We start from the raw sequence: 15,713 nt of genomic DNA on the forward strand, positions 1-15,713 counted from the left end.
TCTTTGATCCTATAATTAAATATCACTTTTCTGTTGTTCACTCTTTACCTTGGGCAAGTTACTTAACTTCTTTAAGCCTCATTTTCTTAATTGTAAAATGTGTAAATTATTGTATCTCTCTTGCAATATTGTGATATGGATTGGAAATAAAATATAAAAAATGTTTAAACAGTGCATGCTAAGTCGCTTCAGTCATGTCTGACTCTGCGACCCCCATGGACCTGCCAGGCTCCTCTGTCCATGGGATTCTCCAGACAAGAATCTTGGAGTGAGTTGTCATGCCCTCCTCCAAGGGATCCTCCCAACCCAGGGATGAAACCCACATCTCTAATGTCTCCTGCATTGGCAGGGCATGTTCTTTACCACTAGCGCCACCTGGGAAGTCCTTACTAAACAGTAGTATAGTGTTACTCCCTCAGTCGTGTCTGAATCTTTGTGATCCCATAGACTGTAGCCCACCAGGCTCCTCTGTCCATGGGATTCTCCAGGCAAGAATACTGGAGTGGATTGCCATTCTCTTCTTCAGAGGATCTTCCTGGCCCAGGGATCGAATGCGGGTCTCCTGCATCGCAGGCAGATTCTTTACTGTTTGAGCTATAGGAACAGTAGTTGTTATTGATAGTTGTAATCACACTTTGTATAGGGTTCCACATCCTGATTTAAAATCCAATTATAATCATTTGATGCATTGTTTTATAGCATTCATTGATGCATAATTAATTATCAAATGCATAAACTATTCCCTAGTTTATAGACATAAATTGTGTCTGGTTTATTTATAATTTTTCCTGTGAATATAATACATCTTTATTGCTATCTTATGTAAATTAAAAATTCTTACTGTAGCTAATTTGAAGATAGTTTTGGCCTCTATAACAGATGTCCCTGCATTAGTTCATGTGAAATTAACTGGATCTCAACTCTTCACTGTCTTCCCTGACCCTTCTTAGTCTTAAGAGAATGTTCTTGCTCTGTTTCCTGTGGTAGCTAAGAAGAGGGACTGAGCTGTGAGGATTGGGCTGCAAGGGACACTTCCCACTCTGAACTCTTTCTACTCTTTGTCCTGAGATTTGGGAAACACTACTGACTTTGGTTTGACTGCCTCATTACACCTCATGGTTCCTCTTGTTTTTTCCTCCTGCAGAGAGAGAAGTTGGCTCTTTGTCTGTTCGGATATGTAAGTCAATCTCTAAAAACTGACTTTAGTTTTGCACAATTTTGCTTCCTTCTTGGTAATAATGCTTCATTGTTTCCATTACACAATTATGTTAGCAGAATCTGATTTTGAGTAGACTATCATGAAGAATTAAACAGCAACATGATATTTAAAGTTAAGGAGTTATAATGGCAAATTAATTAGCCTTATCTGTTTGGTGTTCTCATGAAAGATAATTATTTGTTAAGGAGGGCTCAATGTTTTACTGAGAACGGGCTGACTAAAATATTGGCTGTAGATAGAGCTTTCCTGGGAAAAAGAGAATGTGTGAATTGTAAAAACCTGTAAGGTTTGAATATTATCTCGAATGTGCTCTAATGTTTACTATTGCAGACTTCACAGAGCCCTTGATTGGAAGACTGCAACTGTGATATTTTACTCCAAACAGAGAGGGGAAAGACTCACAGGTTTATCCTGTATTCTGAAGGGACCCTGCCCTGCTCACTGTCACCAGGAATGAATTTGGGATCTGGAGAATGGAGAGCCATTTTTTCCTGGTTCCTCTCCAGCTCCTCTTGGTTGTTAGGTTTTCCTGGCTTCTCCTTAGCAACCTCCCTCTTCCTTCTCTGCCCTGTTTCCATCTGGGCTCTGCCTGCCACTTGCCTTACCTCCTTATAGTTCCTGTCCAGTCCCAGTGGTCATGGCTCTTGACAATTTTAGAATATTCATCAGGAAAACAAATTACTTTTGTGGGTATGTTTACAGCATAACTTTGATGCATTTTTTTTGTTCTGAAAGTCTTTCTTCACCTGAATAAGGGCAGTACAAGAGGGCAAATTTCAGTTCAGTCACTCAGCCGTGTCCAACTCTTTGCAACCCCATTAACCGCAGCATGGTAGGCCTCCCTGTCAATCACCAACTCCTGGAGTGCACCCAAACTCATGTCTATTGAGTCGGTGATGCCATCCAACCATTTCATCCTCTGTCATCCCCTTCTCCTCCTGCCTTCAATCTTTCCCAGCATCAGGGTCTTTTCAAATGAGTCAACTCTTCACATCAGGTGGCCAAAGTAGAGGAGTTTCAGCTTCAACATCAGTCCTTCCAATGAACACCCAGGACTGGTCTCCTTTAGGATGGACTGGTTGGATCTCCTTGCAGTCCAAGGGACTCTCAAGAGTCTTGTCCAACACCACAGTTCAAAAGCATCAATTCTTCAGCACTTAGCTTTCTTTATAGTCCAACTTTCACATTCATACATGACTCCTGGAAAAACCATAGCCTTGACTAGATGGACCTTTGTTGGCAAAGTAGTGTCTCTGCTTTTTAATATGCTGTCTATGTTGGTCATAACTTTCTTCCCAAGGAGTAAGCGTCTTTTAATTTCATGGCTGCAATCACTATCTGCAGTGATTTTGGAGCCCCTCAAAATTAAGTCTGTCACTGTTTCCACTGTTTCCCCATCTATTTGCCATGAAGTGATGGGACTGGATGCCATGATCTTAGTTTTCTGAATGTTGAGCTTTAAGCCAACTTTTTCACTCCCCTCTTTCATTTTCATCAAGAGGCTCTTTAGTTCTTCTTCACTTTCTGCCGTAAGGGTGGTGTTATCTGCATATCTGAGGTTTTTTATATTTCTCCCAGTAATCTTGATTCCAGCTTGTGCTTCTTCCAGTCCAGTGTTTCTCATGATGTACTCTGCATAGAAGTTAAATAAGCAGGGTGACAATATACAGCCTTGACGTACTCCTTTTCCTATTTGGAACCAGTCTGTTGTTCCATGTCCAGTTCTAACTGTTGCTTCCTGAGCTGCATATAGGTTTCTCAAGAGGGCAAACGGGACAGGTAATCCCTTGCAACACAAGAAGGATTAATATTCATAACAGAAGTGATAAAATGTCCCTAATTTATGAACTATTTCCTGTTTTTGAACCTTAATCCAAGCTGTCCATCATAATATAAAAAGATAGAATTTCATGTTAGGAGAGTTAAAAGTAAGATGCTCCTAGCTACTCTGTGGTTTTCCAGGCAGTTATAGGCTGACTACATTGTATCTAGATGTGCGGGGGGCTGGAGGTAGGGGAAGATTGTGGCCCCCTTTTGATTTTCTTATGTATTGTGAAATTTTAGACATGTTTAATGATGAGTTATCAGTGTTACAAGTAAAGTAGAATACATTCTGCCTTCAGAAAGGACATTGATGAATGATCAGAAAAATACGGTGGACAGTTTTGGGTATAAAAGCTGCTGAAGTGGTGTATGAGCTCTAAGGAGGATGGTGGATATGAACTCGACTTGCGTTACATGTTGCAAGATGTTTTTGTTGATATTGGAAAGAAACAAGCCTTCCATTTTTAAAGACATTGCTGTTTATTTATTTATTTATTTTAAACTCTATCAAGTACATCAGTGAAAAGTGAGATAATACATATATATTTTACATCTGAGTGAGATACATACAGAGAATATTTCTTCTTTGTATCCCTATACCTTTGTTACTATGGGATTTACTGTGCTTCCAGGATGTGTCTTTATATTTTAATATACATTTGAAAAAAATTAAAGGCCACTTAAGTGAGAATCTTGGAAATGGTAAAACAGTAGAGATTTCTAATACCATTTAATATGTAGGTTCCAAACTGAAAGCCTGAGTGGCCTTTGCATTAAATGGGCTAGTTTTATAGAATGAATATTTTCAGAACCACTGAAGCAAGATCTAATGTATTTCATATGTTCTAACACTTGGCACATGGAAATTTTTTCATTTGGTGTGGGTCATGAACCAAATGATGAGATGTATTGTCACTTTAAGTCTTTTTACTCTAAATATAAAATTAAAAGGAGAGGTAACGGAATTGAGCTCTAGAAAACGAAGAGAAAATGTATTGGTTTTTTTTTTTTTTGGCCTGGGATAGTTTTATTTGGTGACTTAGGAGGAGTTCCTAGGTCCCTGTCAGCCTTACTATCCCAAGTAGGGTTGTGGACCCACAGCATGGGCTTCATTGGGAGCTTAGGAGGCCTGTGGAGTCTCTGAGCTATTGAATCAGTGTTCATTTAAACACAACCCCCATGAGGTCCATAAGCACAGTAAAGTTTAAGAGGCACTTCTCGAAACTGATGAGGTCTGCCAGCATGTCACAATGTCTGAGTTAGCCTTCTTGATTCCTTGGGGAATACTTTTTTAAGAAGGTGGTTGTGTCAGCCTGCACCTTCCTCCTATGATTTATATCTTTCTACTTTCAATTACTTTCCTAGTTGAAAATGAGAAAATCAGGAAGTTATCAGAGGTTAGAGAAATGTCTGTGAATTGAGTATGCATGAAATAGACTTAGGAACTGGGTAAGAACTGGAAAATTTTGAAGGATAACAATTCCAAGCAGATTATTGGTATCCACATGGTTAAACCATTGGAAAAAAAAACTCTTCAACTTAAGGTCCTTGCTTGTAGCAATTAACCAGAATGCTGGTTTGAAAGGGTGTTGCCTGGTTCACAGGGTCTCTGGGTGGGCTGGGGATTCAGCCTGCGGAGCTAGTCTGGTGGACACTCCTCTTACTGCACAGTGTTAGAGGCTTCAGCTTGCACCCCAGATGCCCTTGGTACTGAACACTGCATGCCCATATCAGCCCTGCTGCTGCAGCCATGCCTGCATGCAAGGGCATCTGCTGCTGCAGGGACTCGTATTTCTTGTAGCATCTCTGTGCCCGGAGGGAGCTCTGGTGAGCTCTGTACTTTGGGGCTTGTCTGATTGATTGACCAATGCAAGGAAGCTGGGAAAGCAAGTCTTCGGCATGTTCACTCTCATTGTGGGAGAGCACTGCCTCCTTAGGCTGGGAATTCTCCATCCATAGGAAGGGGGTTAGGATGCAGGTGGACAAAAAGAACAATAAATGTTGGAGAGAGTTGCCTGGGTGTCTGAGTGTGTGTGTGTACACACACGTGTGTATGAATGTGTGTGTTCAGTATCCTAGAGACATTTATTTCAATAGGACATCTCTTTGACTTTATGATGAAGCTCAATCATAGGAAAGTAGGATTGATTTTTACAAAATTTTGCTTTTTTGTTGGAAGGGCTGACACACACATTTCAAAAGTACCAATCCTTCTTTTCGGTCATATTTAGCCAGGAGAAAACTTGATGTTTCTGTGAGATTAAAAAATTTCCTGACACTAACTCTGAAATAGGGAGTTCATTGCCTTCATTTTTGGAATGATGTTCTCATTTAGTGAAATCCTGACCCATATAATCAAGATAACAAGGAATTTTTAATTTGCACGAATGACTCAGTTGTGGAGTACACACTTTGACTTGTGTTCTTCTGGGAGGTTGAGAAATTAACACTTGCTTGGTGTACATGAGACACGAAGCTGAAACCAAAATCAACTTGCACTGTGTCATATTTGTACTGAGATAACACAGAGGAACAGCTGTGACTCTTTCAAATGACTCCATTTGTTTGATAATTGCTGGGTAAAAATAGTGCCACTATTGGCTATTTCAGGATGACAGATGGCGTTCTAGATCGTGTTCCTTTCCTCATACCCCAAAAGAACAGGGCTGGGTCTCGCGGAGAATTTTTGTCTGTGTGTGAGATAGCATCAGGGAAGGGCCAGGACACCATTTCAAGTTTCTGTTCTGCAGATAGGTAGGGAGCAGGGAGGGTGATGTAAGGGAAACAGGGAACTGAATTTTTCCAGCCTGAGCAATGACAGGAAATAAAGGCATCGGTTGCTTAGGAGCAGAAGTATCTTGTGCCTTTGCTACCGCTGGAGGAACCAGGTAATTTGCTTTCAGAGCTCACCCATCTCCTGTTCAAACAGAGCTGACATGAGCCCTCTTTTTATCTTGGCTTTGCAGAGTAGAGGGAGGGTGGTCATTAGACCCCTAGCTTTCTTGCACTCAGCAAACTTCTCTGCTGTTTCTAATGTATCGTCTCAAAACTGTGCCAATCAAAAGTCTGTTAATTGGGGGTAAAACAGATTTCCTTCAGGAGCTGGCCCTTGGGTATTTTTCTCAATCAGAAAGCAAATGGAGCCCCACGTGAGTGGAGTAGAGAATGGTCTTTCACCCGAGTGGCAGGCAATGTTTGATATCTTATCGGTGTCCTCACTCTTACCTCAAGGAGGGAAGGTTGTCACATATGCACCCTCACTTTTCAGTCTGAAGTCAAGGAGGGAGGCAGGAACATTGATCTTTTGTGAAGTCTGAGGGCCCACGTCCTGGTACTGAGAAGGTCAGACAAAGATTTACAGCCTTACCTGTGTATGTGAATCTCTTTTGGAGATTTTATAACATAAATTTACCTGAGACCTACTTCCCAAATTTTGATTCACTGGGTCTTTGGTACAGCTCAGGCCCCTGTAGGTATAAAAGTTTCCCAGGTAATCAGAGCTTAAAAGTCAGTCCCATTTTCTCCCTACTCAGCTCCTGCTGAAGAGTGTTAGGTGCCTAGAACAGGCCGGTGACAGGAAGTCCTGGGTATGAAGTTCCTGGGCTTCCTCGTTCTTGTCCAGAGCTGCATGCTTGCCCTGGGTCCTTCTCTCTAGGAAGCTCTGTGGACACTTACATGGCGCCTGCAAGGGTGAGTTCCTTGTTCTTCCATAGTTTAAATGGAAACAGTTACTCTCATAGGAGCACTCAGAGGGAAAATTGAGACTTGTGGTTGGGTAGAAAAACAGTGGAAATATTTAGGCAGTGAGTAGGCTATAGGAAAGTCTTCCCAGATGACACAGCGGTAAAGAATCTGCCTGCCAATTTAGGAGATGCGGGTTCCATCTCTGGGTTGGGAAGATCCCCTGGAAAAGGAAATGGCAATCCACTCCAGTATTTTTGCCTGGGAAATCCCATGGACAGAGGAGCCTGGCCAGCTACAGTTTTCCAATGGAGTCACACAGGAGTCAGCCATAACTTAGTGACTAAACCAACAACAAGGCTATAGGAAACGGGTTAGAAGAGCTCTGATCCCCAGTGTTTCTGACCTGCAGGAGTGGTAAGAACAGAACCTCTGGGCATGTAGGCATACGTCATAAACATATCATGTCTGAGAAAGGCCCTGGAGGGAGTGAACACCTCTTAATTCTACTCACCCTTCTCTAAGGGTTCAAGGAAAATTGAGTAGTTTAACTAAGAGTATTTTAGTTGTAGCAGCAAATAATTTTAAAGGCGAATGAGATCTGGTTCCCATTTGCCTCTTTTTTTTTGTCCTCAGAAGAAGTCAATGATTATTGTTACATTGAAAATGAACATTATTAGAGATTATATAATCTTAAAACATCTTCAGTCTGATAATAAAAGAAGTGTTGACCATTTCTCCTAGAAAGCCGCAAGCCTAAGGCAGTTATTTCTTGGCACTTTTTTGCTCAGTTATGTAAATGGCCCTTTGTGGGAACACCAGAGTTGATCCAGAAATCTCGTTTTAAAGAGAGCTATCACATGCAGGAGAGGGAGCTCCGTGGGCAGTTCTGATCTGCATGATCCCAGAGTGCTGGTGTGGGGCTAAAAACAGCATGGGGCTGTCCTCGGCCATGAAATCAGTCTCAACAGCTTCATAGTCACACTGGAAATAGACTTGCATCTCCCCTACTGCTCGCCAAATCCTAAGGATGTGGATTTGAGAAAGAAGAAAAGAAATTTCAACCCAACTCACAGTGAAACCTGTGGAAGTAATTTGGAATTTCCTATTCTTTTCTTTGGCCCTCTGCTGACTCCCTTTGTATGAGTGCAGAATCCAGCATGAACCTGGGATGTGGGCTAAGAAGAGACCAAGAGGACATTTCAGAGGTTTTTTAGCCACCCTGTCATGCAAGGCACAGAGCTCCTGAATGGGCAGGGCTTGCCCTGAAGTCAAGGAGTTGTAGGGGATTTCTCTAGAAGCTGTGTGTATCTAGCAGTCATACTTTGTAATGCTTACTTAGGATGCGGGGCTTCCCAGGTGACACCAGTGGTAAAGAACCCACTTGCCAATGCAGGAGACGAAAGAGATGCGGGTTCGATCCTTGGGTCAGGAAGAGGAGGAGGGTATGGCAACCCACTCCAGTATTCTGGCCTGGAGAATCCCATGGACAGAGGAGCCTGGCGGGCTACAGTTGCAGAGTTGGAAGTGACTGAAGTGACTCAGTGGGCATGCATGCAGGAGGATGAGATTGTTGGCTTACAACCCCCAGACCGCCCCTCAGTGCTACTGCTGCAGAGCTGGGCCCTCTGCCCAGGCCTCCTGCTGGTACTTTGGTTTCTCCCAATAGACCTGTAATGAAGAGGTCAGCCATAACCCCCTCCCTGCCAGAACCCCACCATAACAGCTACCAATGTTCACCCAGAGCAGATACTTAGTAACTTTGTTTTTCAATAGTTTCCTAGTTGGCTCCCATAATGATATAAAAATAAAAATAGAAGTGTGTCTTTTCTTGCCTCTCCTACTTGACCTCCAAGTTAATCAAGTGACAGAGAGATTGCAACTGCCAAGAAGTCAAGGTTCCCTTTGATTAGTATATCGCAGATGCTTGTCACCTCTTCTCCTCTGGGCTTGTGGGAAATAATGAGAGTTTAGGGTGTGTTCTCCCTCACCACTTTTGGGAGGTCACTTCACCTCTCTGGACCTCAGTACTGAAACTTTATGATCCATGATTTTGTGACTTAAATAATAGTTATTTCCAGATCCTGCATTCCCATGGCCCCTTGACCTTTATTATTAATATCACCAAGGAACAGCAATATCACTAACATCTTGGTTTTAAGGAACCTGCTTTTTGACACCCATCCTATCCTCCCAGCTCACCCTCTCTTGTCCTATTACCTTGCAGACTTCAATCCATTGGCTAATCACGTTTTCATTGTCTGCCATCCTCCTTTTTATATTCTTTTTTTTTAAAAACCTAGTTTAGATTATACAATCTGTCATTTTTATTAAGCAGCCACATGTTGCAAGAGGAAAATGCATAGTTATGCTCATTTATAAATTCATGACATAACTCTGGAATTAACCCTGGCAATCCTGTTTCACTTGCTTAGTATATTCATTCTACGCTCCAGAAATTAGATTTTCATTTCTCACCCCCAGCTCCCGAGGTTTCTTTCCCATTTACCTTCAGCTGATGACTTTGCCTCAAAATTTATTGAGGAAATAAAAGTAAAAGGTGGGCCAGATACCCGTCATCAAGTCTCACAACCCTCTTATATCTTGATCCATATTCCCTTTCCCACTTGTGTCTGCAGAGGAAGTGTCTTTATCCCCTTGAAAGGCCTTTTCTACCTGTTCTCTTCCAACTGCCTCACATATGGACCGAGTCTGCACCCTCACTAGCTCATTTCGGTAATAGTTTCCTTTTGTCGGCCTGACATAATTGTGAATCAGAAGTTCCCTGTGTGGGGCTTCTCTAGCGGCTCAGGGTTTAAAAGTCCACCTGCTAATGCAAAAGATGCGGGTTCGATCCCTGGTTTGGGAAGATCCCCTGGAGAAGGACATGGCAACCCACTCCAGTATTCTTGACTGGGGAATCCCATGGACAGAGGAGCCTGGTGGGCTACAGTCCATGGGATTGCAAGGGTCAGACACAACTTGGTAACTGAACAGCAACAACAAAAGTTCCCTGTATAGTGTTCCAGTTTGGATGATAAATTATATGGGCCCCTTAGTTATATGACAGTTTCATATAGCAGATGATCTTCAGATTAGCTTTTACGTCGCCCTCATATTGTCCTGTTACTTTACAAGTAGTTACCTAGATTTATAGTAAGTCACAGCACATGGCGGGTAGGTCCTCGATTCCTTTCTCTGCTGGCTGTGTATTTCTTCTAGACCTTTACTGTTTCATCTGCATTTTCAAATCAGTTTATAAAGTTCTACAAAATCCTGTTGGGGTTCTGCCTGGGCTTTCATTGAGTGTCTAGATCAGTTTGGGGGAGTACTGACATCATTTCAAAGTCAAATCTTCCTGTTTATCAACAAGTGTAGTATGCCATTTGGTTTTTTTTCAAATGTCTTTCAGTAAAATGTCACAATTTTCTGTATCCAGGTTGAATGTGTATCTTGTCAGTTTCTTACTAGGTAGTTCATAGTTTTTGTTTCTATTGTATGTGTTGTACTTAAACTTTTTTTTCTATCTATCTATCTATATATTTTGTGTGTGTGGTACCTTTGGCCTATATTCTCATATGTAGCCAGTTTGCTGAACTTAACTTTTTATTTATAATAGTTTGTAAATTTGTCAGGGTTTTCTATGTCATCATCACTTGCAAAAACTGATGGTTTTTGTTTTTTCCTTTCTAAAACTTCTGCTGGAAGAAAGCTTTGTTATTGACATACAGTATACACACAGGAAGAAGCACACATAAACTTAACTCTTGCGACATTTTCACAGAATGAACATACTTATTTAAATAGTACCTGGATCAGGAAACAGAACATTATTTGTACCTCAGAAGTCCCTCCTACCAATCCCTTCCATTGCAACCTCCCCAAAGAATAACTCTTGTGCTTTTAATATTTTTTTTTCTGGCTTTATTGACTTGTTTCATGTAGAGTCCCCTCTCTCCAATGTAGCACTTCCTGCTTTTCTGCTGGAATATGCCCTACCTAGCATACAAACATGCTTTACAATCATCTGTCTTAAATAACTCTTCCTCAACCCATGTCCATTTCTAGTCGCCACTGCTTTTTGCTAATCCTTTTCTCAGAGAAACTTCCTGAACAAATGTTCCATAGTTACTGTCTCTGTTTCCTTACTTTGCAGTTTTCTTTTCAATTCACTTGATTCTGACTTCTGTCTCTGGGATTCTACTGAAATAGCTCTTGTGAAGATTACTGTGACTTTCACGTTACCAAATCCACCTGAGAGCTCTGTCAGTATCCTTTTCTATCTCTTAGCATGATTTGATGTGATTGGCCCTTTCTTAAAATACTTCCTTTTCTTGGCTTCCATTTATTCATTTAAGTGAGTATTTGTTTACTGCCCTTCTCTCCACCAAGATTCCGAGTTTCACAGGTCAGGGGTGATGCCTAACTTTTTCACTGCTCCATTACCAGCATATAGTCCAGCCTCTGATAGACAGTAGATTGTTGCCTGGACTGTATTGATTACAATTCACATTCAGTCACTCTTGTCTCATGCTTACTTGGATGTCTAGTCCACAAGTTCTTCACTCTACTAGTTTCCTTCTGTTGGGACACATCACTACCATTCATTGAATCAGAAACCTCAACTCATTCCTCTTCTCATCCCCACGTGTAATCCATCACTAGTACCTGACGATCCTGCTGCCTAAATACCTTTTCCAAATCTACCTACTGACTTTTGTTTCCATTTTCATCCTGCCAGATGCCACTTTGTTGAATTAGTGCAACAATTTCTGAACTGTTTCTGTTCTAAACTGTTCTAAACTCTGGTATTTCTCCCCTTCAGTTGGTTCTCTACATGGCCCTTTAAAAAATATGACTAGTTACATCATCCTCATATGGCAGACATTGTGTCTTGTTCTGTCCTCCGAAATACAGAAATAGAATTAACATGGGGTAAGCAAAGTAGTTCAGGACTGTACTTACCAAGTCATTTATATTTGATTCCAGTTGCAGTATTTTTCCAAATCTTGAAAACCCCCTTGAATTTTTGTTCAGCTTCTATATCTTCTGCAACCGTTGATCCTTCAGATCCTTTTCTTTTTCTGCACCTACCTTTTCTTCAAATTGAGTTCTGCAACCTCTTAGTAACAGAGGGCAGATTTCATTCCTCATTAGAAAGAAATGTATAAGCAAAACTAGTTATCTGGGGTTGAAGCACTACGTGGCTATTCATTTGTCAACAACTGTTGTAAAAATAGTAAAAGAGACCTACCCTGGCTCCCTGTGTTAATATTAAGAATTCTTAGTGATCCAAAGTCAATTTATTATTGCTTTCTTTACTTGGTTAGATGTAGATTTTCAACTAGTTAATGAAGTGCATTTTGTAATTACTAAAGGACCCTGTGTTATTTCAGTGATAACCAGTTACCTGCAGCAAAAGCCAGAACAGAAGTGATATTAAACAGCTTCTCTTCTCCATCAGTTGGTGTCTAAGCAGTTGCTTGCGGAAAAGCACAATCAATCAAAGGGCAAAGTTGAAAAGTCCTTTGTTTTTGATGATGTGCATGGTTTTAAAATGTGAGAGCAATACGGCGTGACTATGTCTCTGTTTCCAGAATTAGCAAGAGTAGCCGGACAAGATTAATAGGTGGGTTCATTATGCCTCAGAAGTTGACTGGGTTTTTTTCCCCCCCAGAAAATAATTGCTTTTCTGGAGTGCAGGAAGCTTTGCTCACTCATTGTCAAGATCTGTTATGTGGATGGGGATGACATCATTCTTCCCACTGTTGGTAGGGCAGAAAGGCAGTAAATGTGATTGGCAGCTTTGTGCAACACTGAAAAGTCTCCAGCAGATTTCTCACTTGGGACTCACTAAAAACCAGAGGACTCCAGGAAATAAAGTCAAACTGTCCTCTTTTGACACAGGGCCATAAACATAATGGAATGATTTCTCCCATGAAAGATCTGAGCCAAAAATGATCTCTACTGATTTCTTTGGTTAAGTCACACCCAGCTTTCTTTTCTTCTTAGGTCCTGTTGTTTCAGACAGTGTCACTAGCAATGCATTACCTGTCTAATATTGTGTAACAAAATACCTTATTTTAAATGGGCACGAGAAAGTAGTAGAGTGAAATGCTTAACACCATGGGCCCTTGAACCAGAGATCTGAATTCAAATCTTAACTCAGTGGGTCGTGCAACTTTGGGTGACTAACGTAATCTTTGCCTTAGTTTCTGTATCTATAAAATGGAGGAAGATAAGAGTACCTCCCACAAAGTGTTTCTGTAATAATCAAATTTATTTACGTAAAATGTGTGGCAGATAGTGACGGCCATTACTAGTGTCACTATTATGATTGAAGTTACGGGCGAATGGCCAAAAGTTCTTTCTTGGTCTTTCCGGGGACACTGAAGGTAAATTCAGCCTGGCATTCATGTCTGTGGATGGATGAATCCTTGCACATATAGCCAGGTAAATCTTTATAAATGGTCACCCAACACTTGGCAAAGCAAGCAGGTATTTGGAAATTAAAAAAATGGAATCAATGTTTCATGGTGTCTTAATAGAGAGAGAGAGAGAAAGATCTTATTTCTACCCTTTTTTTTTTCCCCTGAAAAGCTACAACAATGGGGATAAATCTGATAGCTCTCTCTGTAACGTCACATCGTGTCATCCACTTTCACATTTGGTTTTGGCTGGTGGCATAGAAGGCGTAGAATCATATTCACAGTAGGAGGTCCAGGGGGAGGTTCTGGCAGTCACTGCAGAGAAGCAGGGGTTTGCAGTCCCTGAGATCATACAACTCAGGCCAGCCATTGGGGAATGACCATACCCTTTGACAAGTGGAGACAGATCAGGAAGAGGCGGGGCTCTGCTCTACCTTGGATTAAGAGGAACAAGGATGTCTATTAAGTGTACAGCAGCATTATTTCTAAAAACACAATGTAGATACCTTCATTAAGAATGTATTACTAAGACTTCCCTGGTGGTCCAGTGATAAAGAATCCAGTCCCTGGTCTGGGAAGATTCCACATGCAGCAGAGCAACTGAGCTCATGTGCCATAACTATTGAGCCCATACTCTAAGCCTGGGAGCTGCAACTGCTGAAGCCTGCATTGCCCTAGAGTGTGTACTCGGCAACTAGAGAAGCCAGCAGTGAGAGCTCTGTGTACCGCAACTAGAGAGTAGCCTCTACTCGCTGCAACTAGAGAAAAGCCGGAATGGCGATGAAGACAAAGCACAGTCAAAAATAAATAAAATTATAAAAACTTTTATTGCTAGAAAAGCTAAGCATCATTTGAGTCCTAATAATTTTATAACAGTATTGATAACATCAAAGATCACTGATCACCAGTCACCATAACCAATATAATCATAATGAAAAAGTTTGGAATATTGCGAGAATTACCACCGTGTGGCACAGAAATACCAAGTGAGCAAATGTTGTTGAAAAAATTGTGCTGACAGACTTGCCTGACAGAGTTTCTGCAAACCTTCAGTTTGTACAAACTGCGGTATCTGTGAGGTGCAGTAAAGTGAAGCACAGTGAAATATATATGCCTGTTTTGTGTAAGAATATATCATTAATGATAATCCAAATTTAAAAAGCATTCACCTGATACTAATATGAAGTGTATGTCTGATATATCTAAATTAAAAAAAACACATTCAGATCACCCTTGTTGCTTGTGATGTTTTCTTTTTCTAGCTGTGGTTTTACTTAGCAACTCAGCAAGTCCTTGGTGCCTGTGGGCGTGGGCTGCAGTGTACACTCCAAGTCTCCATCCATGAGGATCCTATGGTTTCAGAGCTCTAGGGTCACTAAAGGACAGTGCAGGGGTCACCCATTCTTCCTCATTTTAAAGAAGAGGAAACTGAGGCCCAGAGAGAGCTGACTGCACACAGTCTCACGGGGGCTGGTGGCAGAGCTGGAGGAGAGGCCTACGTCTCTTGATTGCGTCTCTCAGCATGAGGCTCCTCTCTCCAGTGTAGCCTTTCCCTTTTTCTAGTTCTGACACTTGAACATGCATGAAATGAAGGCCCTGTGATTCTGTTCCTCCGCTCAAAGGGAAGCCCACTCACTTCATTAGACTGTAGATCCCCTTTCCAGTTAAGCATAGATATTCTTCTGGGCTCTAACGCGAGAGACTGTCCTACCTGCAAACAGTGGTTGAAAACCTGTCGGTTTTACAGAGACGCTGCTGCAGCTCAATGAGAGGTGATAAAGACATAGGTAATTGCTGTAGAATAATCCCGCTGCCAAAAAGATGATTGAACTCCCACGCAGAAGGTGAACAGATGGTAGATTATTGAAATGCATAGGCTGTGAGATGGGATAATTTAACTGATGGCTGGGCACCCTCATTTCAGACTGAGGGAGGCTCACGGGAGAATGTGCCTGCCGCTAGGTGGCGTGATGAGCCAGGGCCCGTGTTGTCTGCTCTCGGAGAGAGGGAGACCAGATTCTGTGTACGCCCAAGAATCCCTTAGTTCCTTCCCTAACTAGGAATGCAGACCAGTCCTGTGGCTGAGTAGGAAACTACGGATTTTAAAAGACTTAAAATCACATTAAGTTTAAAGTACATATATATCACTGAGGACTTCTGCATGGAGAGAAACCAGCCACAGATTGGGGTACTAAATCACTAAACAGATGGGGCTGTGGCTTAGTGGGGGCAGTGTCTGGACCAGGAGTAGCTCTGGACTCCAATAATCTTTCAATTATTTGGCTCCTCTGGTCCTAATAATACTTTCTTTTTACCACCTCCCTCCTCTTCGGGCTTGCCCACTGCTGGCAGAATAGCAGGAAAAACTGGCTCTAGAAACTTCATTTTGGAAGTTTATACAGCTAATAACCTTATTTTAGAGGAAAAATAGGACTCCCAGGTGGCTCAGTGGTAAAGGATCTGCCTGCAGTGCTGGAGACGCGAGTTTGATCTCTGGGTTGGGAAGATCCCATGGGGAAGGAAATGGCAACCCACTGCAGTATTCTTGTCTGGGAAATACC

General features: G+C 41.7%; 1 protein-coding gene across 1 annotated transcript in view; it reads left to right on the forward strand.

Moving 5' to 3' along the window:
- Positions 1 to 5,784: 5,784 nt before the first annotated feature.
- The window catches only part of SYT16 (synaptotagmin 16), a 258,656-nt gene continuing 248,727 nt past the window's right edge, over positions 5,785 to 15,713 (forward strand). Inside the window, exon 1 of the mRNA XM_042252588.2 lies at positions 5,785 to 5,931. The gene's annotated coding sequence lies outside the window, so the exon portion shown is untranslated. The remainder of the gene's footprint in view (positions 5,932 to 15,713) is intronic.

Source organism: Ovis aries, chromosome 7, assembly GCF_016772045.2.
Source record: "Ovis aries strain OAR_USU_Benz2616 breed Rambouillet chromosome 7, ARS-UI_Ramb_v3.0, whole genome shotgun sequence".
Classification (NCBI taxonomy): Eukaryota; Metazoa; Chordata; class Mammalia; order Artiodactyla; family Bovidae; genus Ovis; species Ovis aries.